The following is a 25,346-nucleotide window of genomic DNA, read 5'->3' on the forward strand; positions in this document are numbered from 1 at the left end:
AGAGCCCTTTGCCGATATGCTCCGCCAATCCCATGCACACAGGGGTCTCTGCACCGTGGGCCAGGCGGACATAGTGTCCCTATATTCTGACGACGCACTGTTGTTTATACGCTCCCCCTCTACCAACTTACCCCCCATACTGGAGGATGTCTTTCACTTTGGTCGAATCTCGGGCCTTAAGGTGAATTGCTCGAAATCCACACTCTTCCCACTTATGGAGTGCACTCTCCCCCTCCCGACACTCAGGGGTTCGCGTGGGCTCAGTCTACAATCACCTACCTGGGGATAGAGGTAACACGCCATCAAGCGTTGACTTTCAAGGAGAACTACCAGAAGTACCTCACACATCTGTCGTCCAAAGTTCTTGTCTGGGACAAACTCCCAATATCCCTTGCGGGCAGAATAGGTTTACTGAAAATGGTGGTGTTGTCCCAGCTACTGTACAGATTTACCAATATTCCCTTATGGCCAGGGGGGGTTTCTTCCGCGAACTGACCCGCACAGTTAATGCCTTCCTCTGGCACGCGGGGGCGGTCCGCCTTAAACTTGATACCCTGTCTACCCCTATGATTTACGGGGGGCTTGGTGCCCCTGATTTCCTTAAATACTGGCTGGTATCCCAAATCCAATATACATCCTACTGTTTTAACACAGCGGACCCCCCCCCACATGTCAGACTCGAGAAGCTGGCGGTCTGCGACCGCGACATTCGCTCGCTGGTGCTACAACCCGCCCCCTGCCACTGGACTCAGAGTCCGCTCGCCTGCACATCCCTTGCACTGGTGAAAATATGGCGGCTGACCGGTACTGCTTACCCCTTCCATGGCAACCTCCCTCTCTGGAATTTTCTTCCGGGGGTCCCGCGAGTGCCACCAGCCATGGTTCACCGCTGGGCTGAGGCGGGATATAAGTTGCTTCGGGATGTGTTTGAGCAAGGTACATTTGTTGAGTGGCCTGACCTCCCACTGTCCTTGAGGAGCGGCCAGTGTGTGTGGCTCCAATACTCGTCCCTTCGTAGGACCCTTAAACGTAATTACCAGTTGTTTCCAGCAATGCCACCGGATGACCCTGCCATTGAGGAACTCACCTCCCCCTCGCCCACCAGAGGTAAAATTTCTAGATTATACACTATGCTGCAGTCCAGATCTATTCCAGAATTCACTAAACTGAAGCAGGCGTGGGAGGTGGATCTTGGTGTGGAAATGTCTGAGCGCCGGGCGCACTTGTGTGAACGCATACACCGGGTGTCTTTCAACGCCCGTTTCAAAGTGATTCAGTTTAAGGTACTACATAGGTTCCACTACACTCCGATCAGATTGCACCACATGTCCAGCGATTACCCCTCCAGTTGCCCCAGGTGCGGGCAGGATGCTGCCGATTACATCCACATGATCTGGTCCTGTCCCCGCCTCTCACAGTTCTGGGAGGCGGTTTGCTCAACGGTATCTGATATGCTCGACCACCCCATCGATCCCTCCCCGGTGGCATGCCTCTTCCATGATCTCCCAGGCCTCTCCCGGAATTCCAAAAAACTAGCGGGACTTTGCATGCTTCTTGCGGTAAGATCCATCCTCCTATGTTGGCTTCGCCCCTCGCCTCCCACCCATGCCCAATGGCTAAGAGTGGTCACGTGGGCCTCGGACTCTGAGGAAGCCTGGTCTCACCTACAGCCCACTCACTCCAGACCTAGGAATATCTGGCTCAGATTCCGAGCCTATATGTCTGATCTGAATACGACACCTGATGCATCTCCCCCAGCTGTCTCCCCCCACCGGCTCGGGTCCTCGCCCCTGTCATAGCTCTCTGACATCCTGGCCAGGTTATAAGGATGCCCAATGGTTATGTCTATATGTGATGCAACCTCGGTATTTCTATTTTGTGTACTCCTGTAATCATATTGAATTTGCCTTGCATTGTTCGCCTGTGTTTTGCTGCCTCGCTGAATAATAAAAAGATGTTTATAAAAAAAAAAAAACATCAAAGAGTTGACAATCATGAACAAATCTTCGGGCAAACCGAACTGAAATGGGTGCTGAGATTAGACTTAACAGAATGTGGTATACATTAAGAACCTGGTCATTATCTCTCAGTTTTGGTGGTTTTCTCACTTATTCTGTGCAAATGAGATTTTGAATTGATGCCATCATTTAGCCCATTGTGTGCCAGATTGAGTTACCATGTGTCTCCCAAATTAATATGACACAAAACCCAACAATGCAATGATATGGAGGCTCCCGTTTAGGGATTGAGGACAGCAATTAGTCCATTTAGGGCAGGTTACTAATTTGTGGATGCTTGCTTTCAGTAGCATCATAAAGGAGACCTGATAACAATCAAATGATTTTAGAAACATACAAACTCCAATGGGCTGTCCTGTTTTACTGCATATCAAGTAATGTGTAATGACGCATTGCTGCAATTATGGAAAATGTTTGCCAAAGATTACTTTTCTTTGTTTCTCACTTTCAAATAAAAAGAATCAGCAAGTATTAGTGTTAGCGTTGAAGTGTCGTGTTGTCTCTGACATATTTAAATACATGTTTTCAATAATTATGTCTGTATAGCTGTATTATGATTTTCTAAAAGTCAAATATGAGCCGAAGAGAGAGCATGCCAGTTGTACGATTTGCGCAGGGCCTCTAATTTGCATATGCATTGGCATTAACAAGAATCGCATCACAGAAAATAAAACCACAGGCAGTAGCATTGGTTTTTGTTAGTGAAGGGCACTGTGCCAAAGGATGAATATTGGTATTCAGTACATGAATGGTCGCTATGATTATTATTTTATTTATTTGCATTTTTAAAGCACTCACATAGCCTGCGGGCATCAAGGCGCTGTTACAGGAATTGTTTGTTTTTTAGTTGCGTAATTGTTTTTGTCTTAGTTATGCATTTATAATGCGCTTAAACACCCAGAGGTTTCTAAGCACGGTATCGAACCTGTGTTGCTTCCTGTGGTCTTGCTTGCAAGATAAGCACGTTGCCGCTGAGCTATCCTCCCAGGATTAAATATCTATGTACACTCTAGGCTATTAAACCATATTAATGTTCTGACTACAGGACACTGTGACTGAAACCCCTTTTTATGGACTCCCAATTTTGGAAGCGGGTAATTATCACCCATGATCACACACATTGTTAAGCTGTGAAAATGGAATTTGAGCCCACTCTGCAATTTAGTCAGTGGACCACATATCTTCTGAACTGTTAATTGGTACTGGTATTTGTATTTTATTTATTTGTATAGTGTGCCAAGCCCAGGTGTATGTGTTTAGTTTGGGTTCCATGTCCTAAATAATTCTCTGCTTCATGAAGATGACTTGAAAAATAACCACATTCTAAAAAACCAACCTAACAAATATATGCATCCTTATAGAAACGGTATGATTGTAGTTTTGAATTCCCCTCTTGAACAGAAGACTGCAAGTACCAGAATGCTAAGTATTGTAAATCTTAAAACTCTGTTTTGGATTTTCTAGCTCTGAGTTTCAATACCCAAAACAAATGAAACAGTGTGGTTAGGTCACCCGCTTGTCCTCGGTGTTTGACGCGGGCATGCAGATTGCTGTAATGCATGATGTCAAGAAAATGTGATGTTCTATAGAAAAATACCTTTTGTGTGTGCCTGTCACACTTGAAGAAATCATTCATTGAAATAAATAAGAACGTTTAAAATGCAGGTTAGTTCAGTGACTCTGTCATGAGAAGGTACACCTGTGGATAGCCAGCTGAAGATGGGTGAGGCGTTCCCACTACATATACCCTTTCATTGATATGTATTGTGGCTTTTGTCGGCAATTGCAAACACTACTACTGGACAGGCAGTGCTTTCTGCCCAAGCTATAACCTCACAAAGATGTCTAAGCTGCACCTACCTCAGCAAAGGCTTTAACCTGGCAGACCTTATAGACTTCTGCTGGGGACAAAGGTACCAGAAATTGGCAGTGGTCTCAACAGCACCACCACAATCATAGACACTCTGAGGGGGTCCACATTCTTCCATCTCCTTACCACTGCATTTAATGAAAGGGAGCCAATGCAGAACCCAATATAAAGCGAGTACCTGTGCACGTTGTTCATAGTGGCCAAACATATCTCCCGGCCCTTTCCATCTTCAGGTCCAGATACTGGGTTTGTCTGAACTGTAGGGCAGCCCTCCCCAAGAAGACTTCACTTCCATTCCCAGTATCTATCCTTAATGAGCCTTATGCCTGCTTTGGTTATATGTTTGGAGTGGGCATAAATGGACCAAATCCAGCGTATGCATGCCCTGCCTGATTGCCTTGAGCCAACACTAGTCTTCATTCGCAGGCTGGGTTGGCATATCTCTTATAGCTGGCAGAACCTTCAACTGTCCTTGGTACAATATCATCACAGATGTCTATTACTCCGAGTTCTTTATGGGTTAATACTGACGAAGTGGGTCCATTGGTTTCTATGCACAGTTCTTGTCCATCAGTTGCTGTGCCTCATAATGCCTACTCCTCTGTTACTACGCATAGGCAGTCTGGCCCTCATTACTGGTGCCATGGAATGCCTGTTTATCATTCACCATTTGAGCATGTGGCCATCAGTCGCTGTGGCAGAAAAGGCCTGCCCATCTATTAATCTGCACAAAAGGCCTTTCTGTTAAGGACTGGGCCGCATAATACCTGTCTAGCAGGTTCTGTGCTTTGAATGCATACCCATCATCTGTCCGACTGACGGCACATGTCTCTCAAAGGCCGGCATCATGTTGTGCGATATGAAATGTTTTGTTTCCAAAGTCAGTGACAGGCAATACCCTCCACCAACCATGGCAGGCATCCAGCAATGCCATTTCAGGTGTCCTTAAAGAAGAGAGCCTTGCTGGACACTCCCCAACCTGTGTCCTCTATCTTCTCAGTCCCAGAATTCAATTCTCCAGAGCCTGTGCTGATGATTAGAGTGAATCATACACATTGGGGCACTGCCTCACTCATTGGATGTATGTCTCACTTAAAGGAGAATGGACCCATTGGGTGCACGTTTCGCATAAAGGAACATAGTCTTAAACATTAGGTGTGTGTTTCACACCTTACAGCACAATATCACTCGCACCCGTCAGAGAAGTCTCACTAATTGGGTGTGAGTGTTGAACTTCAGGGTGCAGACCAATGGGTGTGCGCTTTACACCTCAGAGCAGTTTGGCTCTCACCTCTGGTAAACACACCATTGGTGGACGAGTCGCAATCACTGGCTATAAGGCTCACATCTAGGAAAAAACCTCACTCCTTTGCTCAGAGTCTCACGCTGTACAGAACAGGCCCACCTCTTGGGCTAGAGTCTCATTCTCTGCACCACTACCTCACTACTTGACCAAGTGCCTCGCATCTTGCAACGCTGTCTTCCCCGTTAAGTGTGGGTTCCATACCTCTGAGGAGTCACCATTGCTGGTTGAGTAAGTCTCAACTCTCCCTCCACCTCCCCCACCCCCCAAGCATTGTCCCACTCGGTGGGGGTCCTTCTATGATATGATATATGATATGGCATTTATAACGCGGCTATACACGTGTTTAAGGCGTGACGAGGCAAGGGAGGGGGAACAGAGGAAAGACTGACAACGATCTTACTAGGCCAGGTGTCATTCAGATCACGCAAGTGCAAGGGAATGGGGAAAGAAGAAAAGTGCAGGGTGAGGGGAAGGGGAAAGTGCAGTACATGGGATAATAAAATAACAGGATAAATAAAAGAACGGCTAGCTGGTGGCAAGTGCAGGGTGAGTGCAGACATAAGTTCTGGTGGGGGTACTGTAGGGATACAGCTAACAGTGCCCGGGTGCCAGGGAGGCAGTGTAGGCGTGCAACTGGCAGGGCTTGGACCCGAGATCAGATTGGTGGCCAGGTAACCAGTGCAGTCTCAGTAACAGCCAGGAATTCAGCAGGGGAGAGGGGGAGACAAAGCAGAAGCAAAGAGGAAGGTTTTAAGGTGCTTCTGGAGCCGAAGATGGTTCTTCTCAGGTTTCAGGGAGGCTGTTCCAGAGGGAGGCCCCAGCCGAAGAGAGATCTACCACCAACTCGTTACTTGGCGAGGCGACTGACCCTGAGGGAGTTGGGGGCGGATGAGCGAAGAGCTCAAGAGTGAAGATATTTAGGAAAAAGATAGTTGAAGGTATTGAGGCCCCAGTCCCCAGGCCCCAGAAGGCCTTGTGGACGATGCAGAGGGTTTTTAACTTAATCCTCGCAGCCACTGGAGCCAGTGCAGAGATTTCAGACCTTGAGAGGTGCGATCCCCGTGCTTGTGGCCAATGACAAATCTCGCAGTCTTGTTCTAGATGAGTTGCAAAGTGCGTGGATTAGAAGCAGGCAGATTTAGAAAGAGGCTGTTGCAATAGTCCAGCCTAGAGAGAACCAGAACTCTGGAGACCGTGAGCTTCTGGGGGAAGGAGACGAAAGGAAGAATACCTCTGAGGAGATGCAGCTGGTAGTGTGACTTCTTAGAGACGTCAGAGATGTGAGGAGAGAAGGAGGGTGTGGAGTCGAAGATGACCCCAAGGTTTTTAGCCTTCCAGGTGGGAGCAGGAAGAGTGCCAAGAGAGGCTGGCCAGAGAGCTACACGAACGGAGGGAGTGGGTGTGCCGATCTAACTGCTGATAGCGCAGTCCCAGTCATTGTGTGCAAGTGTCACTACTGGAAGAATGTCTGGATCCTTTGGTGTGAGTCTCACACCTCAGAGCAGAGTTTCACTCATTGAGGATGGGTTTGACCGATACCTCAGAGCACAGTTTCACTCATTGAATATGGGTTTGAGAGACACCATAGAGCACAGTCTTAATCATTGTATATGCATCTCACACCTTATCACTTTCTCATTCAGAAGTTCTGAGCTGGGTGAAAGCCTCACATTTCAGAGCACAGCCCCACTCAGTGGGGTGAGCCTTATATCCTGAAGTACAGTCATACTCGTTTAGCCTGACACCTGTGCGCAGATTCTTACTCCTTTCCTATGAGTCTCATTACCGAGACAACTACTTTAGTCACTTTGTGAAGTGCGAACACCTCAAAACAAGATTTCTTTTTTTAAACCATTTTAATGTGTGTTTCGGTTTAATTAAACCATTCACAATGTACAAAATACGACAAGGTCAAGAATCAAACCATCAGAGAGAAAGGAAGCCAGAAAAGAAAACTGGTGAATTTATAGTATCCCAAATGTACATTTGTTTAAAAAATGTCACCTTAAAAATGTAAAATATCAGCAATAAATTGCATTGCAACAATACACATAGACAAGGATTCGCCAGATCAACTCATGCAGCATACACCTGAACCGCTCCACAGATTTTTCAAGATGGAGTAGGCATTTGTTTTGGAAAGAGACAATTCATAATTAGATGTTGTATAGTTTCAAGTTCTAAAGTATCACCACAGTATTGATGGTTTGTCTTGAGTTAGAGGTTTGTATCTGATGCTTATTTTTACTTGTGTGGGATGGAGATACAACATTAATCCTAAGAAGTAGTATCTCCATCGCCTATTCAGAGATTTTCTTAAATATCCCAGCATATGACCCCATTCGTTTTCTATTATGCAAGTGAAATTAAACAATTTAAAATTCGAGTCTCCGCTTCTAGTATTGGCCCAAACCCAATGGGTCAGTATTTTCTTGAATCTGGATGGGGCTTCCACCAAGTCTTGTTAAGTTAAATCAAGTTTTTTATTAGTATTGTTGGAACTTTAATTCTCCAGCTGTCGAACACAGTGCAAGCAGATTGGTCTCATAGCTCACTGAACATGGAGAATAAGGAATTAGGAGGAGGATTGGCGACTTTGTGATATAAGGACAAAAACCTTGAATCTATATAGGCGTGGAGAGATTTTAAGCTTACCTTAAAGCGTAAACTGTCTATCAGGTATTAGGGTTGTTTAAGACTCCTTTCCAAATATGTCCCTCTAATTTCTGCCATTCAATTTTGACAAATTTAGTTTCAGCTCCATAGCTTATGCAATGAATGATATTTCCTTTGTAAAAGCGGATCAGGGGGTGGATGGACAATTTCCCATATGTTGCTTCAATTTTTCTCATCTGCAAGGCAAGAATTGACGATTTTAACTTAAGTTCTTTAATGGCAAGTTTAGGGCAGTCCTTTCGTTGGACGGTGACACCTATGTATTTTCAACTATCTACGACTTCAATTTCTTCCGCATTAATTTACCATTCAAATTTCCTATTTTTATCCATCCCTGGAAATGTTTAACTCATTATTGAGCATGTATTTATGCAAAGCTGAGTTTTTTGTTTTTTTGTTTTTTTTGGTCTTGGGGGTTTTTGGTCTAACACAACCATATCATCCGCATAAACCAAATGGCGGATTGAAATTGACCCATTTTAGAGGCATAAGAATTTGGGCAATTTAAAGAAATTCCCAAATCAGCCAAATTCAGGTTAAAAAGCATAGACTGTGGTTAGTACCTATTGGCTCCGACAGGGACCTAGTATTGTCCAAGCGGATTCTTAAAGTGTTTAGTAGTTGTATCAGAATACTCAAAATTGCTGAAGGGCAACCCAGAGATTTGATGCCCAACTTAGTTCTATTAACTGTGAGAAACCTGATGGTGTCTCACCCGTTAGTCCCTGCAGATCTCTCTCGAAGGTGGCCAGGGAGTGGGAGCAGGATGGCGGATGGCGAGACGTGGTATCCCTCCCCCTGCAACACCTTTACCCCATCTTACCAGGTATGAGAACCCGTACCCCCTTTCCCCTCAGGGAGAAAACAGACTCACACCCGAGCAGTGTACCTGACCTGTCCCTCTACTATGGTCAGGCGAAGTCAGGCAATTACTGACAATCACTCACACCTGACTTCCATTAAACTTCCCCACATGGATAAAAGGCAGAGCATGAAAGCACACTCTGAGTGAGGCAAAGCACAGGAGGGATCAGCAGTTTTGAGTCAGCAGCTGAACGAGGGGAGAAAGATGGCAGACCCAGAAGGGTTCCTAAGACACTGTTACTTCTAAGAAACCTTCAAGACAGAAAGCGTAATGCCAGGAAACCATGCTGAAGAATCCTGCATTGTGTGTCGAAGATACTGAGTGACCTCCCCCTTAACTGACCAAGGCGGAGAGGAGGAGCAGCAGCAGCCACTGTGGTATCATCCTTGGCTCCAAGAATAAAGAAGTGCCAGTTAGATCAACACAGGCTGTTAGTTGGGGAGACCGATGCAAGAACGGTCTGTGTTGAAGTCAAGGTTACAAGCGACAACATTGTGTGACGAGCACTGGAGTGAACATTTCTAAACACGTGTGAAGAAAGGCACGAGTAAAGCTAATCTGCGGATTAATGTTTGAACTTAATAAGGCAAGATACGATACCATTGACAGTGGTCCGGCACCGTGACTGTCCTCAATACAAGGTCTCTGTAAGGTATCCCGCCAAGAGAAATGAAAGTAGAAGATTGATGAAAACAATCGTGTGAAGTGAATCGAAGTGGTCCTGCAACAGTTCAAGCAAAACCCATTGCACATTCCAAGTCTTCGATTTTGGTAAACATTGAGATATCAAGATGATCCGAGCCCGAACGAGGGACGTGCATGGCTTCAGCCCGAACGAGGGAGACCAAATGTAAACATTGCGATATCAAGGGATCCGAGCCCCAACGAGGGAGACCAAGTGTGACCATTGTGATAAAAGTAGGTCTCAGCCTGAAGAGGGAGACCCACAGTGAACATTGAAAGCGAGAACTTGTGCATGTAAAAATCCTGATAGGAATGGAACTTTGAGACTTTGTTTGTTACAACAGTACCTCTGCAGTAAGAGACTGTTATTGAAAAGAGGCTTTAGCAGAAGGCGCTGATGTCTGTGCTTTGAACTGTAGCCTTCTGGCCGAAAAGCCAGAGTGTGTGCAAAACTCAAACGTACCGCCTTGCCCTGTGCTGAAAACATGGGGAAGGAAAGCCAACTGCTCAACCGTCCTGACATATTATTTCTTAAACACTTTTCTTTTTGCATACACAATTGTCCCACACCCTTTTGTATTTAGAAGTAAGGATTAGCAATAGGTTTATTAGTATAGGCCCTTTTATCTGACAGAGGGCCTCATTACACGGTAAGCGGTGAACCATGGCGCTATTAGCACCATGGTTCATGCCGGTAAAATACCGGCACCGCCTTGGTGGAAAGGGGAATTACCGCCCCATTCCCAGGTTGTCGGGGCGGTAATTCACCCTTCCACCATTGCCCTTCCCCGTTCCCATTTTTGCCCCATAGGGCTCTATGGAAATGGGGAAGGCGCTAATTACTGTACCGCAAATTGCGGTACTGTAATTAGCTCCACTGGTCCCTTTGCGGGTTGGTTTTTAACGGCTGCAAAAAGCACGCATCAAATTCCCCAACCCGAAAAGGGACCTCATAGTAAGGTGGTAAGGTTTTACTGGTACCGGTAAAATACCGGTACCGGTAAACCCTTACCGCCTACCGTGTAATGAAGCCCAGAGACTTGACTAGGACTGTGTTGTTATAAGTTCATGGTCATAGCTTGCTCCCATCCTTTGATTTAGGTTTAGATAGGCATTCAACCAACCCATTTGAAGTTCAATAAACACCCATGAACCGTGATCACTTGTCTGTCTTCACTGTTTGATACCATGCCTTCCTTACATAACACAATTGAAAGCCTGTGATAGATTGATAACGGTCAAGTAAATTGTTTGCAGTTGCAAGCTTTTTGTTTTAAAAGTGAGTGAATTAAATTATTTAGAAAAGTATTTAGTGCAGGCCTAAAAACCCGAATGGGCAGGCCCCCTACGTTTTCTCTGTTTATCTATTCCATCAGGTTTGATCGGTTCAAGCACAAATATTTTACTCATGCTATCCAAGAGCGCCATAAGTCTATAGCTGATTGGCTGCTCTCTATTGCACTTTTTAAAAATACCAGGATCTGTGTTTTCCAAGAAATGGTTATCATTTGGGATTTTAGAAATGGAAGTAAAATCTTCGCCCCCTGGAATGAATCCTGCTTATATAGAGTCATAGGTATACTATCGGGCTCCGGGGCACCAGAGGCCTTAGCCTTATTAATAATTCTAAATAAGCGAGGGTTATCTCATTGCAAATCATTCTCACACAGTCCTTCATTGAGTGTCAGTCTTGTACCTAAGTACACAGTCTCAGTCACTGGGTGAGTCGCTCACTTGCAGTCCCGGTCTCAATGTGGTTTGAATCTCATGTCTTGGAGCATTATTTGGGTGCAAGTTTCACACCTGTGGGTATAGTGTGACTCATTAGGGAAGCACGTGGGGGTATCATAGTTTGGGTGAAATACTAGCAATTCGTCAAACACACTGGCAGGTCATTCCTGTGGATTGGATCCTTTGATGTTGAGACTACCATCCCAAGATGTGCTTGGGAGAGATCAGAATTCTAATCGTAAGGGGCGATGTGGCCACAGATCAGAATATAGTAGCCCTACTGAGTTGTGCGTCCCATTGAAGAATAGCTGGTCTATAGATAAGGGTTGATACTTGTATCGTTAAAATATAGCAGCCTTGCTGAGAATTAATGCCCCATTTAAAGAAATGCCATGATGCTTATACTGCCCTATCAAAATGAAATCGCCATTACTGAGAAATGCTATTATATTTCCTTAAGAATATGGCTGCTCCCTTGAGAAGAGCTTGCAACGTCCTGTTGAAATCACAAAAGCCATGCTGAGAGGGGCTGATGCTGTGTCATCAAAAGTAATGCAGGCTTACTGAGAGATGTGGGGTCCTTGTCACGGCTGAAAAGTGGCTCTACTATCCCTTAAAATTATGGCAGCTCTGAGGGCTGTTCAATCGGCGTCCTTTCATTTGTAGCAGAAATGGCCCTGTTCCATTAACAGAAATGCCGCCTTAGTAAGAAGTGCCGAATACGTTCCTGACCGAAGTACAGTAGCACTGCTGATAGGTTCTGGTAGTGTCACCTCAAGTGCATCACACACGTGCTATGAAGTGCTGCTGTTGTCGCACACTTCACGTCAGTGAGTGCTACACTACATCTGCTAAGGTAGGTAACGCGTGGGGTCATGCTGCATGCCTGGCCGGACCAAGCCCTCGCAGCTGAGACTACAAATAGAAACAAATGGCAGCACTTGCTTTGCAAGGACCTGATCGAAAAGCTCTATATGCACAACACATCTTGGTACACAGCATACACACGGTTTTCACTTTAAACACCAGCAGATCTCTTAGCTTTAACAAAGCTTGTTTGGCCATCCCAAAGGATGTCTGCTCATCAGGCAATCCCTTCCTCTCTCATAGTCTGTGTAAATCTCAGCCCCGCCTCTGCCTCGCAGGAGACCTCTCCTTCTTCCTCCTTTCTAATCTCTTCACCATATCTTCCACCACTTTGGTCTGTCCTGCTCTCCCTCCCTTATATTTATTTAATTGTTTAAAGAGCAGACTTGGGGCCTCATCACGAGCTGGGCGGCATCCCGGCTTGGATACATACCGGCCAACTTTATCTGCGTTAGCACCCACCCACCCATCCAGTGGTATTACCGCTGGATCACGAGTTGGGCGCTAACCATTACTCCCCATTCCCCATTGGGTACTATGGACCCAATGGGAAATTTTCGGTGCATTTACCCTGCTGTAATACCGCTGGCGGTAATTGTGCTGAAAATGGGCATTTTTCAGGCATGTTTACCCCCAGCTCCGAGCATGCCAGAATCGAGATTGGGCGGACCCTTAAATGCAGCAGTAACACTGTTACAGCTGCATTTAAGGGCTACTGCCCAACTCGTGAGCAGGCCCTTAGCTCGAGAGCTGTAGAGCACTGTACAAGCTTTGAGTATCCAGTGTTTCCTGGCTTTTTCCTCACTTCCTTCCGTCTTCGTTCCTTTTCCACCCATCATTGTTTCCAGTGCTGGAGATGGAGATTATTAGCTGTGGGAACCCACCAGCCGCAGGGGTTAGGCGAGTTAGGCGGGTGGGGTTGTAAATTAGGGGTAATCTCAGGAGATTTTTCTTAGCCCCCCATAAACATTTACATTTCAGGAGACTATTATTAAAGAAGGGAGGAGCATTTCCTATAATGTTGCAAGCAAGTTACAAATGGTGTGCATCTTCACAAGTACTCTAGCCATACATTCCAGTAGTCTACTGGGTAAGTCACTCGACTTCGGTTCTGATAACCCGAGTTTGAATCCCGGCCCCGGGAACGAAAGCAGATCGAGTACATTAATGTGGAACAAATGTTTTTTTTCAGAAACTCGGGGAGACTTTTTAGCCATATCTCGGATCTTGGAAAATCGGGCCCAATAACCGGTGCAGATTGTTTCTATTTCCCTGCACCCTCTTCTCACTTCCTCCCCTCTGGGGTTGGTTACCATTGAGCCATATCTTTCTCTGTACACTTTGATTGCTTTTTAGGTTTTAAACTATGTTCTCTGTCTTGCGCTGTAGCCCACCCCTCTCGCTGCCTGCCGACGTGTGTGCGTGTGTTTCTGTCCATCATTTCATCAAACGTGTCTACTTAAGTCATTCCTGTCTCTCTCTCCCTCTGTTTCTCTGCTCTCAATCGCAATTTTTTCCATTTTAGTCTCTGGGTTCCATCTTTTCATCTCAACTCTTTGTCAATTTCTTTGTTCCACTTTGATGGGCCTCTGCCACTGACAGGTGTCAGTGCAAATCTCACTTCTGCAGCAGAAATCCTGCCACACATGTACACAATGGCTGGGCAGACTATTTAGGGGGCGCAACACAATTTACACTGTTCTGTGCCCCTTTCCACCATAGCTGTGGCCCTAATAAAACAGCAGATCACAGCCATATAAATAGAACCCCATCACTCCTATGATAAAAAACGACTGCGCTATGATCGCCCTCTGTATTCATTACGTTCAGGATTCCTTCCGCTCAGGGGGTCTGCAAGCTGTGGCTCTCTGCATGTTTTCAATTGCATCTCCCATGATCCCTTACTAGGAGTCATACTGACTAGCTCTGATTGCAGCTGTAGTCAAAAATAACCGGAGAGTGAAACGTTGGCAACCTCTGCTCCTTACAATATAGACCACCATCCCACCTTGAAGGATGTGCTTCCAGAAACTCCACCTTGGCATGAGTAGAAATCCAGATGGATAAATGATTTCACTGATACCACAAACTATGCCTGGGCCTCTCTCCACCCCCTGCGAACATTAAGAAAAGAACGTCAAGCCCACCTATTCCGACTCTACCCACAGGCAGACTCAGGAACTCTCTCCCTTCCTTGCCTCTATGATCCCATCGGTGTAAGCCAACAAGCATACATACTTTCTGTTTGACTTTGACATTAGCTCCTCACTGGGTAAACATCCGCATAAAACCCAATACACTGAATGTTTCCCAATCACCATGGATCACTCAGTGGAATTGGCACGATTGCTCCTTTTGGTTCAATAAAAGCAGGCACCCCCTTTACGGATCTGCTCAAACACTACCGCTCAGATCCGATTGGTGATGAAGGATGGTAGGAGGGAGTCTGTCAGTAAGGGTGGGTGCATGAACAGAACAGATGCCAATGTATTTTGCTAAACAATCTCTGTTTAAATGTAAAGACTGCAACATGCCATCAAAGAGTGATTGTTTACGAGCGACGAATACCCAGCTACTTACTGAAACTAATGAAAACCAAAGAAATACTTAAAGGTCTGAGGTCAGATTCGTTAGTTCAGGCAGGGTGGACAGACATACCCGCAGATGGCTAGCAGTACCACACAGGTAGGAATCTACAACTATCCCTAATACCAGCCCCTAGCAAACCAGACGGGCTTTTAAGAGTGCTTGAAAACCTTTGTATTCCAGATGACATCAGATGGATCATTTTTGATGATGTGGGTACCCCACACATACTCATTTCCAGTTCAATCCCTTCTCTGGTCAATTTCTTGTTCCATTGTCATAAGGAAGGCCGAAAACTATAGTTCCTTTTCGAAAGCTTAAGAATAGCACATGAATTAAACATCCTGTCATGTTGCTAAGGAACCCCTTCATCCAACACAGTTGCAGAGTCCCTGTGATTGGCTAAAATTTCCATCCCATTCCGAGATGCATGCGGTACAGGGATATTGGTATTTTCTTTGAAAAAAGAACCGCATAAAAAAGGAATATACACCCACACAAAATAAGGCAAATTCTGCTTACATAAATAAGTTGGTACTTGTTTTGCCCTTTTGGCTGAATATATTTAAAGCTTTGAAAAGGTTATTTTAAATACCATTCACCGCCTGTGCAGTGTTTCAGACCAACTTGCATTAGCATATGCGGATCATGCTAATTCCTGCACAATCCCTCGGAGCTAAACCGGTCGCCTTCTGCGTGTCCTTGTGCAGATCTCGACAGTGAAGAATAATCTGCGCTGGCTCGCTATCCTTCTCAAACTTGCGGTAGCAACCAGATCCTTTTGGAACATGGGAGCATTTCTGACCAGGCAGGTGTAGTTCGGTAGAGCTTGGACGAATCATTTGACTTTCCTCAAGCCCTGCCAATCTTTCTGGTGCATTGACACGTTCAGGGATTGCTTCCATATTCCTATTGCTCAGTTCTCCTTCCGACAAGTGTTTTCAAAACCAAGCTAAAAGCCCATCCCTTCGCCTCAGAGTTCCCCTCTTAACCTGCCCCTCATCTGCCTTCTAGCTAATATTTTTCGCCTCTAACCTTCTTCTGTTCCTCACTTCTCTGCCTCCACTTTAGCACTTCATACATTATGGTCACCTCCCTAACACAGCTGGCCATACGGCCTACATGCACTTAAAAATGTCTAAAGTTGATTGTCCTTAATCTATGTAAGTCCACTCATCTATTGTCCCCCGTGACTGTTCCATTTACTCCCCTCCACAACCTGGTCAGAATGTCACTCAAACTCACGCCATTGTAAGAAGCTCACTGCCTCCCATCAAATTGGATTTCTTATCTAGTGTGAGTTCTTTTGTGATCAAAAGAGCAGATAACACTTAGATATTTCTGTGCACACAAAAAAACGTTGTCTGACTTGTCAATCTCAGATTCAAGAATGGATGAGAAAAGGAGTTTGTCGCTCAACGAATCTAGGTGGAAGATCTAGTCTTAGGCTAGGCCGTCCCAATACAATCACCATGCAACTGAGCAGCAGCTCTGGGAGAATCCCTGAAACCAGAAAGCAAAGAGGATGGTTTTAGTTCTACACGCACCTGCGGAGTGTGAGCTGGGCTAACCAAGCAGGTGGCTGGAACAGCAGGCGAAAATGCACAATCCCCGCCCGCTGTTCCAGCCACACGAGGCCCTTCCCTGAGTGGCGCTTTTTAAAAAAGTTTTAATTTTTCTAATGTGGGATGCAACAGGGAGCCTCTTACCTGTGGGACCAGAGCCTTGTGCTCCGGTCCATGAGCTCCTCCCCTCTGGACACCTCCATTGAAGTAGAAAAGGGAATAGGTCCCTTTTTGAATGACGGTGGCAATTTTTGAACATGTTTTCAATATAGCGGTGGCCATTTTTTTTTAATTTCTTTTTTCTCCGGGAGATGAGCTTGCGATGAGCTGATCTCCCGTTAGACGGAAAAAAAGGCCCTCCCCGGTTAAATCCAGGGTTTGAATAGCTTTCACACTCCAGCTGGGGGGGGCGTACATGGGCTTTGCTCGGGCCTATCAAGGATCGGGCTGTTAAAACCAATGTCAGCCCCCCAGCCAGGGGGAGAAATCTATAATCAATTCCACACTACCATCTATTATTCTAGACGAGGCTGTATCAAGGTTCTCACATTTCTGATAACACATGCTCAGCTTTGGACCCAAAGTAGAAGTGGTCCCGGCACAACTCCTCTTGAGACTGGGCTACTACAGTAGTACATGGATAAAAAACAACTGTGAGCTATTTAGCTCCTGCTTGTACCTTAGAATTGCCTATTCAGGTAAGCACAAGTGACATAATGCATGTTTGGCCACTTGGGATGGCCATAAATATGTTTCAAATGGATTGTGCCCTTCCACGTATTCCTCAACTTAGATGTATATTCGCAGCTTGCTGCTTCTTCTGAAAAAAATGTCACCAGAGGGCGCTGTGCTCAAGGCCACGTAGCTTGGTCCCTCGAAGGCCGCCATCGAGCGTCAACGTCATCCATCGTATAAAGGGCTCGAGCCGCGCCCGTTGGATTCAGTTCTGTTTTTCCGAGCTTCTGCTTCGTGTTTCGAAACAGCGCGTCATTTTTTCTCATTAAAAATGTCTTCATCCTCGACTCCGACAACACCCAAGACGGGTTTTAAAAAGTGTCTGAAGTGCAGAAGAAAGATGTCCATTACGGATCCTCACCGCAACTGCCTTTGGTGCCTTAGTCCTGACCATCGGGTCGATGAGTGCGGGTCGTGTCAGGCGATGTCGAACAAGGCTCTTAAGGAACGCCAAGGTAAGCTAGCGGTGGGAGAGGAGTCTTTCAAGTCAGCAAAAAGACTAAAAGACTCGAGAGTCGAAGAAAATCTCGTCGCGAGTCGAAGCGGTTGAGGTCAAAAAGTCACTCGAGGAAGTCTTCTTCCTCTTCATCTAAAAAATCAAACCAGCGACATCACAGATCTTTGTCCTCTTCTTCCTCCTCGCCCGACAGAAGGTTAATTTCTTGTACTTCTAAGCATGATTCCCCAAGGAAATGGGAGGCCTTTAGGGCTTCAATGCTAAAAAATGTTGAAAAGGCGGCCCCAACCCCCCTCAAAATGTTGCGTGAAGAGCATGCCCCTGTCCACTCTAAAAGTGTCAGAGGGAAATCTAAAACGACACACGCTAAATCGGACAAAAAACTCAAGGGCGTCCTCGGAGGATGATTCTCCAGCACCTCATGAAACAATACAGAAACCTTTGGTACACAAATCGAGGTTGACGGAGAACAAAATGGCGTCCTCATTGTCTAAGTCAGGTATCGACTCGAAGCGTCCTTCGATAACTTAATCAAAGCCAAAAATGGTGTTGATACCTTCAGCCTCGGCGTCAAAGCCTTCCTCGATGACTTTGGGGATTCCTTCGAGCATATCGAAGCCATTTTGTTGGGGAAATCTTTTAAACCGGTTCCCAAGACGACAACTATGACTAAATCTAGGTCTATGCCGCCACCTTTACCAGAAAACATTTTCCACCCTCAGCCCAGGCGGGATTTTTTAAATCCATGTCTATTTTTGAGGAACAAACCTCTGAGGAAATTACATAAGCTGGTGTTAGATTTGGGACAAGAGAAGTGCCTGAGGAACTAGTAGATCCTACTTCAAAAATGGCAGACCTTTATGACTGCCTACAATCGGTCAGCGGCCTAGATACCTCACCTGAGGTAGAATTTGAAAGGCCTGACCCCACTGACCATGCTGAATCGGGGTATAGGAACCGCATTGGAAGAGTGATAGATTTTATGGGGTGGAAGTCAGTGTCTCCAAGATATGACCAGGACGACATGACTGATATTATTGATGAAGGACCTCAGAAAGACCCAAACCTTCCTTTCCATAAAGCTCTTCAAAAGAGAGTTATGACAAATTGGCAGACCCCTGAGTCTTTACCAGCTGTAAATAAGAAATTTGTGGGAAAGTACAGACCTTCTCCCTCGGATCCAGAGTATCTGTCTAAACACCCTTCACCTGAAAGCTTGGTGATTCAGGCTGCGACTGCAAATAGGCAATTGGCTTATCCCTCCATGCCCCCTGACAGGGACGACAAAAAGATTGACGCTTGGGCGAGGAAAGTTTTCACTTCAGGTAGTATGGCTCTTAAATCTACTAATGTGAATTGTACATTAGCGAGATTTACTTCCACCCTGGGGAGCTGCTCGGATGCAGCGGCTGATCACATCCCGGAGGGTGAGGGCCGGGATGGTTTCCTGGCGATAGTAAGGGATGGAAAGGAGGCTATGGAGGAGTGCCTCAAGTCGGGACTGGACACTGCAGAGAGTATAAGCAGGTCCATGGCATCTAGCACAGTCTTGCGTAGATTCGCATGACTAAGGAAATCTTGCTTTGCAACTGATGTACAGTCCAGATTACTTAATATGCCCTTTGACGGCTTGAGGTTGTTTGGCAGCAAGGCGGACGAGAGCTTGGAGAAGCTGCAGACCTCGAAAGTGGCAGCAAAATCACTCACCACTGCTAAAAGGCAGCCTCAGCAACACTCTTACGCAGGCTCATCTTCCTCGAAGAGTCGCCCTTTTCACTTATATTCCCCTTTTGGAAAAGGGAGAGGGCAGGCCAGTCAGAGAGGCCAACAGAGAAAACCCTTTTGTGGTGGAAAAGGGAGAGGCGCTAGATCAGCCACAGCAGCGGCTACTACCTCCTCAGCCTCTGCTGCAGCTGCTGCAAAGCCACTTTGAGGTCTTAGCCCACAAAACCCCAGTGGGAAGCAGAATTACTCAGTATCTGGATGAATGGTGGGGCATTACGTCAGATGCCTGGGCACTAGAGATAGCGACCCATGGTTACTTCCTTCCTTTTCATCAAAGACCTCAAGATCATCCACCGGGAGTCAACTCTGTGAAAATTCCAGACCCGCTCCTTCTGCAGGAGATTTTAACCATGCTAGAGAAAGGTGAAATGGAACATGTACCTGTAGCGGAGAGGAACTAGGACTGGTACCCACCCCTCACCCCCCTATTTTCTCATCCCCAAAAAGGACGAAGGATCGAGAACCATCTTGGTCTTGGACTTGAGAAATGTTAAATTCTGTGAGCAGGCAGAGCACAATCTCCCACGAGTGGGAGCTAGCTCAGGAAGTCCTTCAAGAGATCTTCCCCCTTTGGGGAACCCCTCAAGTAGATCTGTTCGCGACCGGAGCAAACCGGAAGTGCGAACTGTATTGCTCAAGGGAATTTCCCCCAAAAGGAGCTCTAGGGGACGCGTTCGTAGTGGACTGGGTATTTCCACTCCTTTACGCATTTCCTCTAGTCCCCGTGATTCCTCATGTAATCGGGAGGTTGAGAAAGTTCAGGAGAACCATGATCCTAATTGCCCCGGACTGGGCCAAGAGGACGTGGTACCCGGACCTTCTGGACATGTCCATCTGCCCTCCAATACATCTTCCACAAAGAGACATCTTCTGTCGCAAGAGGAAGGTTGGGTTCTCCATCCATAGGTCAAGACACTCAACCTTCACGCTTGGCTTCTGAGAGGTTGAGATATAAGGATTGGGACCTCCCGGATGGCGTTAGGGAGATTTTGCTTTTGGCCAGAAGGCCAGCAACAAAATCCTTATACCGGTGTCGTTGGAAGGAATTCAATAACTGGTGCAGGGATAAGAATGTGGATCCTTTTCAATGTACCACTCCCATGGTGTTTTCCTTTCTATTACATTTAGCCAACTCGGGGCTCCAGGTTGGAACTATTAAAGGATATTTGGCAGTGCTATCGATCTTCAAGCGCTGCGCAGAAGAAGTTTCATATTTTAAAATGCCTTTGGTTATCCAATTTCTTATAGGGTTAACAAATGTGTTCCCTCCTACACCTTTCCAAGTTCCCATTTGGGTTTTAAATTTAGTTTTAAAGTTTATGTGTGCCCCTTATGAGCCTTTACATTCTTGCCCTTTTAGGCTCCTAACTATAAAAACTGTTTTACTAGTGGCTTTAACTTCAGCCCGCAGGGTGAGTGAGTTGCAGGCGCTCTTTTGTATGCCTCCTCACACGATGTTCCACAAAGATAGTTATTTTAAAGGTCAAGTCTTTTTTTCCTACCTAAAATAGTTTCAGATTTCCATCTGTCACAGAAGATCACTTTACCTTCCTTTTATCCTCCTACGCACGCTAGTAAAGAGGAAGAAAGTTTCCATAGACTAGATCCTAAAAGGGCTCTCCGCTTCTACATCTCTAGACTGGAAAGATTTAGACAAACTGATCGGTTATTTGTCGGTTACACTGGACACAAATTGGGCCTTGGTGTGTCCAAACAAACCTTATCCAGATGGATAATTCTAGCAATATCTGAATGTTACAAATTGGCTGGGAAAGAGCCTCCAGATGGTTTAAGGGCTCATGCAATCAGGGGCATAGCAACTTCCACAGCTCTTCAGAGGGGTGTCCCAGTGCAGGACATTTGTGCTGCGGCCACTTGGTCATCCATGCACACCTTTGTAAAACATTATTGTTTAGACTCCACTTCTTACCAAGGAGGCCTTTTTGCAAAAGCTGTCCTTCATTCGGTACATAATTAAAAACTCTGGTACTCCCTCCTCCATTACTACTGCTGTGGGAGTCTATCTAAGATGAGGAATACGTGGGAGGACACAATCCACTCGAAGAACAATTTACCAACTGTAACGTTCTTTCGACTGGATGTTCCTCCCACGTATTCCTCATCGACCCTCCCAACCTACCCCTCTGTACAGTTTTTACGCTTTTTGCACTTGTACTTCCTTAAGAGCCTGACATCTGTCGATACCTGATACAAATGATGTGACCATTAACATCGAAAAAACAGAACTGAATCCAACGGGCGCGGCTCAAGCCTTTTATGCGATGGATGACGTCGACGCTCGACAACGGCCTTCAAGGGACCAAGCTACTCGGCCTCAAGCACAGCGCCCTCTGGCGAAAAAAATTCCAAAGAAGCAGCAAGCTGCGAATATACATCTAAGATGAGGAATACGTGGGAGGAACATCCAGTCGAAAGAACGTTACAGTTGGTAAGTAACTTGTTCTGCTTAATCTCTGTTGTTAATTATGATTTTCTTAAAACTATACAAAATGGTGCACTGTGATTAAAACATTCCATTGGAATTCAGAATAAATCAATATCTGGTGTTTATCATAGGTAGATTGCTCAGTGGTTACCAATTATTTCATCCTGTGTTTACTGTGTGTGCTTTCCATAACTCAATTACAAAGTGTTGCCTTCATCTAGAATGCACTGTCACAAAGCCGAGTAGGATCTGCATCAGACATACACCATAATAAATGAAAGAATAAACTTTTATTATGGGAATCTGAAACCTTTCCCCAGTCAGAACATATTAGAAACAATCTTTTAGTCGAGATGCTATCCTGTGGTTTCGGGTGAGTAGGATAATGGGGGGTAATGGTGTGTGCCATGTTGAACAAGTCCTGGGATCCTTAGCCCTCTGCCCCACTTTGTATCATAAGACAAGTTATACGAAGTACAGGGATTTAGATCTTAACAATGTGCAAACTTTGCTTCAGGTTTTACTGACAGTGTCTTTGAGTTCAATAAAGGTCTGGTGGGCGGAGGTGTTCAACATAAGTCTCTGTTCTGGTAAACTGTCATCAAGGTGTCCCTACTTGGGACACATTCTCATTTCTGTGCACTCACAATATTTTTGGGATTCTAATGTCCTCACAATTCTTTCTTGGCTTTTCGATTTGAAGATTTGGGCCCTCTGCTGCTTATCCTCTATTACTGGCAGACCTCCTTTCCATCAGTTCCCTGTGTCTGCCTGATAAATTGTGATGATTGCAGAAGCTAGGAATGGATGCCACCGGGTGGAATAAGTCCCAAGGCATTCACAGGGGAGATGGCCAGTAAAGCTTTTCAATGGGTTGGAACAGAGCAGGGTGGTATGGTAGTTGGCCCCAAAAGCTCCACCCAGAAGATGGCCAATTAAACTTCAGTGCAGGCTGGGTCCAGTTGCCCTCTTTTCCTCACTTCTTTACGGGCCTGTCCCAAGTGCCCAACAACTCATCCTCATCTATCTCCTCGGTGAGTCACAAAAGTCCATACCTGAGGGGACTCCCCTGGTTCTCCTGGCCCCCCCTCTTGACTGTACTACTCCACCACCTCGTATTCCGCCTCGATGCTCCAGCACATACTTGTAACTCCATCCTTCCTTAGGTCTTTCCATTCAGGTGTATTGCATACTTGCTCCTTGAATGGATCTGAATCACTGGCATTGCTCTGGGCAACCTTCCACGCCACCATTCTTTAGCTCGTCTGCGCCATTGCAAAAGGGGACAAGCCATATGCAAATCAGTCAGGTACTGCCACCAATGATAGCAGCCCAGCCCGAACTGCTAGGCCAGGTCCCCTCTGCATGGAAACACAAGCAACTCAGACATGTTTCAGCCTTGTTGGGCCTCCTCAGTGAGGTGCTGCTTTGTTCCCTATTGTACAGCGAGCAAGGGACCCACGTCTGGGCATACCCTCTCTCCCATAGCATGACCAAGCAGTTTGGGCTGGTCTCCCCCGCCGCTTTTTGGGGTGGAACCAAGCCAGATTTGCATATGGTCTTTCCCCTTTTGTAATGACTTGGCAGGCGAAGAAGGATGGCCTGGAGGGTTGCCCAGGTCATCAACTCAGGAATGTAACTATGACCATCTTCAGGCTTTTTTTTTTAACCCTAATCTAACTCCAGATTAGTTGTGTGGGCAGTCAGTAATGCGTGGCAGACAACTGCTTGCTGATTCATCAAAATATGCCACTTTATTAAAGAAACTATGTTAAACAAATGCCTCACTATATCTACCTTATTGCGGAGTTCCTTGCCTGACCAAAGCTAAAGGAACACTTTCTAACATGGAATACTGGCCCTCACACTTAACCACAAAGCACACACAAAAAAGATGTGACAATACAATATAATCAACAATATTGATACAATGTTTAGATAACCTTCTCTTGTCCTGGGTGAGATCCCTTCCCCAGGTTCCAAAGTCCATTAAGGAAAAGAAAGGTTTTGAACCAGCTCCTGCCAGTTCAAAGTCCAAAGTAAAAGTTCAGAAGAAAACAGTTACAATGGTGCCTAGTCTTTGTTCCTGTATGAGAGATCCACTCTCAACTTCCAGAAAAGAAAGATAGCACCAATGGTAATCTTGGTTGCAATAAGATGTTTCTTCTTTCTTCTTTCTGCCACAGCTCAGAAGAAAATAGAATAGTCTCAAACACTGCAGCATTTAGCATTTCAGAAAACAACTGCGTTGTGTTTCTGCCTAAAGCTGCTTTCCCATTTGGGGCTTTCGGCTGCCCAGGAGCCTGAGAGCCCCAAATGGGAAAGCAGCTTTAGGCAGAAACACTGCGGCATGGAAACACAACCGCGTTGTGTTTCTGCTGCCTGCCTTGGCTGTCACTTTCGGTCTCCGGTGCTCGCCTGGGGGAGCACCGGAGACCCAAAGTGATAGCCACGGCAGGCAGAAACACAACGCGGTTGTGTTTCAAAAACGCTGCAGTTTTTTTTTCTAAGTTTCTCAGGCTCCTCTGAGCCGGAGGAGCCTGATAAACTTAGAAAGAAAAAAACGCAGCATTTTCAAACACAATAACGTTGTATTGATGTTTGCGGTAGCTTCAAAAGCTACCGCAAACATAAATACAACATTTTTAAAGCTGCGGTTTTATTTCTAGATTTTCCGGGCTCCCCCAGCCCGGAAAACTTAGAAAAAAAAACGCAGCTAGTGCTTCTTTTTTTAAAAATAAATAGCACTTACAGAGATGCAATTGCAGCTTTTCTGCCTGTAGTATCCGGTCTGCGTCCACCGAGTCCCGGCACAAATGAAGGAAAAGCCACCCAGTGGTAGCTTTTGTTTACTACAGCTGGCTGGCTTTTCCTTCATTAGTGCCGCAAAAGCGAGCACAGGCGGGCATCCATTTTGGATGCCCCCATGTGCTTGCTTTTGTAAATTTTGAGCTTCAATTGCTCAAAATTTTACATTGGCACTTTCTTTTTAAGTCCCTATCTATTTTTTTTATTATTGCCCATCTTTTTTTTGCAATAAACATTTTTGGGAGAACCATTCCTTTAAGGTGTCATTCCTGATTGTTATACTTTGCAGGTACCTATAAAATGTCAGCTGAAGAGTTGTATTGCTATTTGTTATGTTTTGCTATGCTATATTACTCAGCTTTTAATGCGAAATTCGGTCTTCTGCAAAACACTTTTTAAGGTGCTCTTCCTCCTTGGTATGTTTGACTGATAGTGAGAGGCTACTTTTGGTGCTCTTGAATGTCACCTTATAGAGTTTCATGTGTTGTTTGTTATGTTACAATATTTAATTTCTCATGCAAAATTCTACTTCTGCTAATCACACTTAAGATTTCATCCCACATTAGCCACTCGATTTATAAGCAGTAAGAGTGCCCTTCACTGAAGTCCTGTTAAAAACATGCATTGGCAAAGTGTAGGCTTGTATATAAGTATTGGGCATTTGTCTGGTACTTCTAGTATATGCCCAGGTACTCGCACCACTTTGCAGTTTAGGGTGACCAGATTATGAAAATAAAAAAAACAGAACAGGCCACAAACATAAAAGGACTAGTGCTGCCATCCCATTCAACCCCCCACTGTCCCTCTCCCACACCACCCGCCATATCCCGCCTCCCCCACTGGGTAGGATCGCACATTAAAATAAATAACATTTCCAGCACTTCTCTACTTCCATATAAACCGCAGATTCGGCTGTGACACTAAGCATGTTAAAAACAAAAGAGCTT

At 45.5% G+C, this 25,346-nt stretch overlaps 1 protein-coding gene across 3 annotated transcripts in view; it reads left to right on the forward strand.

Annotated features, from left to right (window-relative positions):
* LOC138521553 (zinc finger protein 385C-like) overlaps positions 1 to 25,346 on the forward strand; it is a 1,557,348-nt gene that overhangs the window by 1,239,147 nt on the left and 292,855 nt on the right. The gene's annotated exons all lie outside the window — the stretch shown is intronic.

This window comes from Ambystoma mexicanum, chromosome 13 (genome assembly GCF_040938575.1).
Source record: "Ambystoma mexicanum isolate Mex_15411 chromosome 13, UKY_AmexF1_1, whole genome shotgun sequence".
Classification (NCBI taxonomy): domain Eukaryota; kingdom Metazoa; phylum Chordata; class Amphibia; order Caudata; family Ambystomatidae; genus Ambystoma; species Ambystoma mexicanum.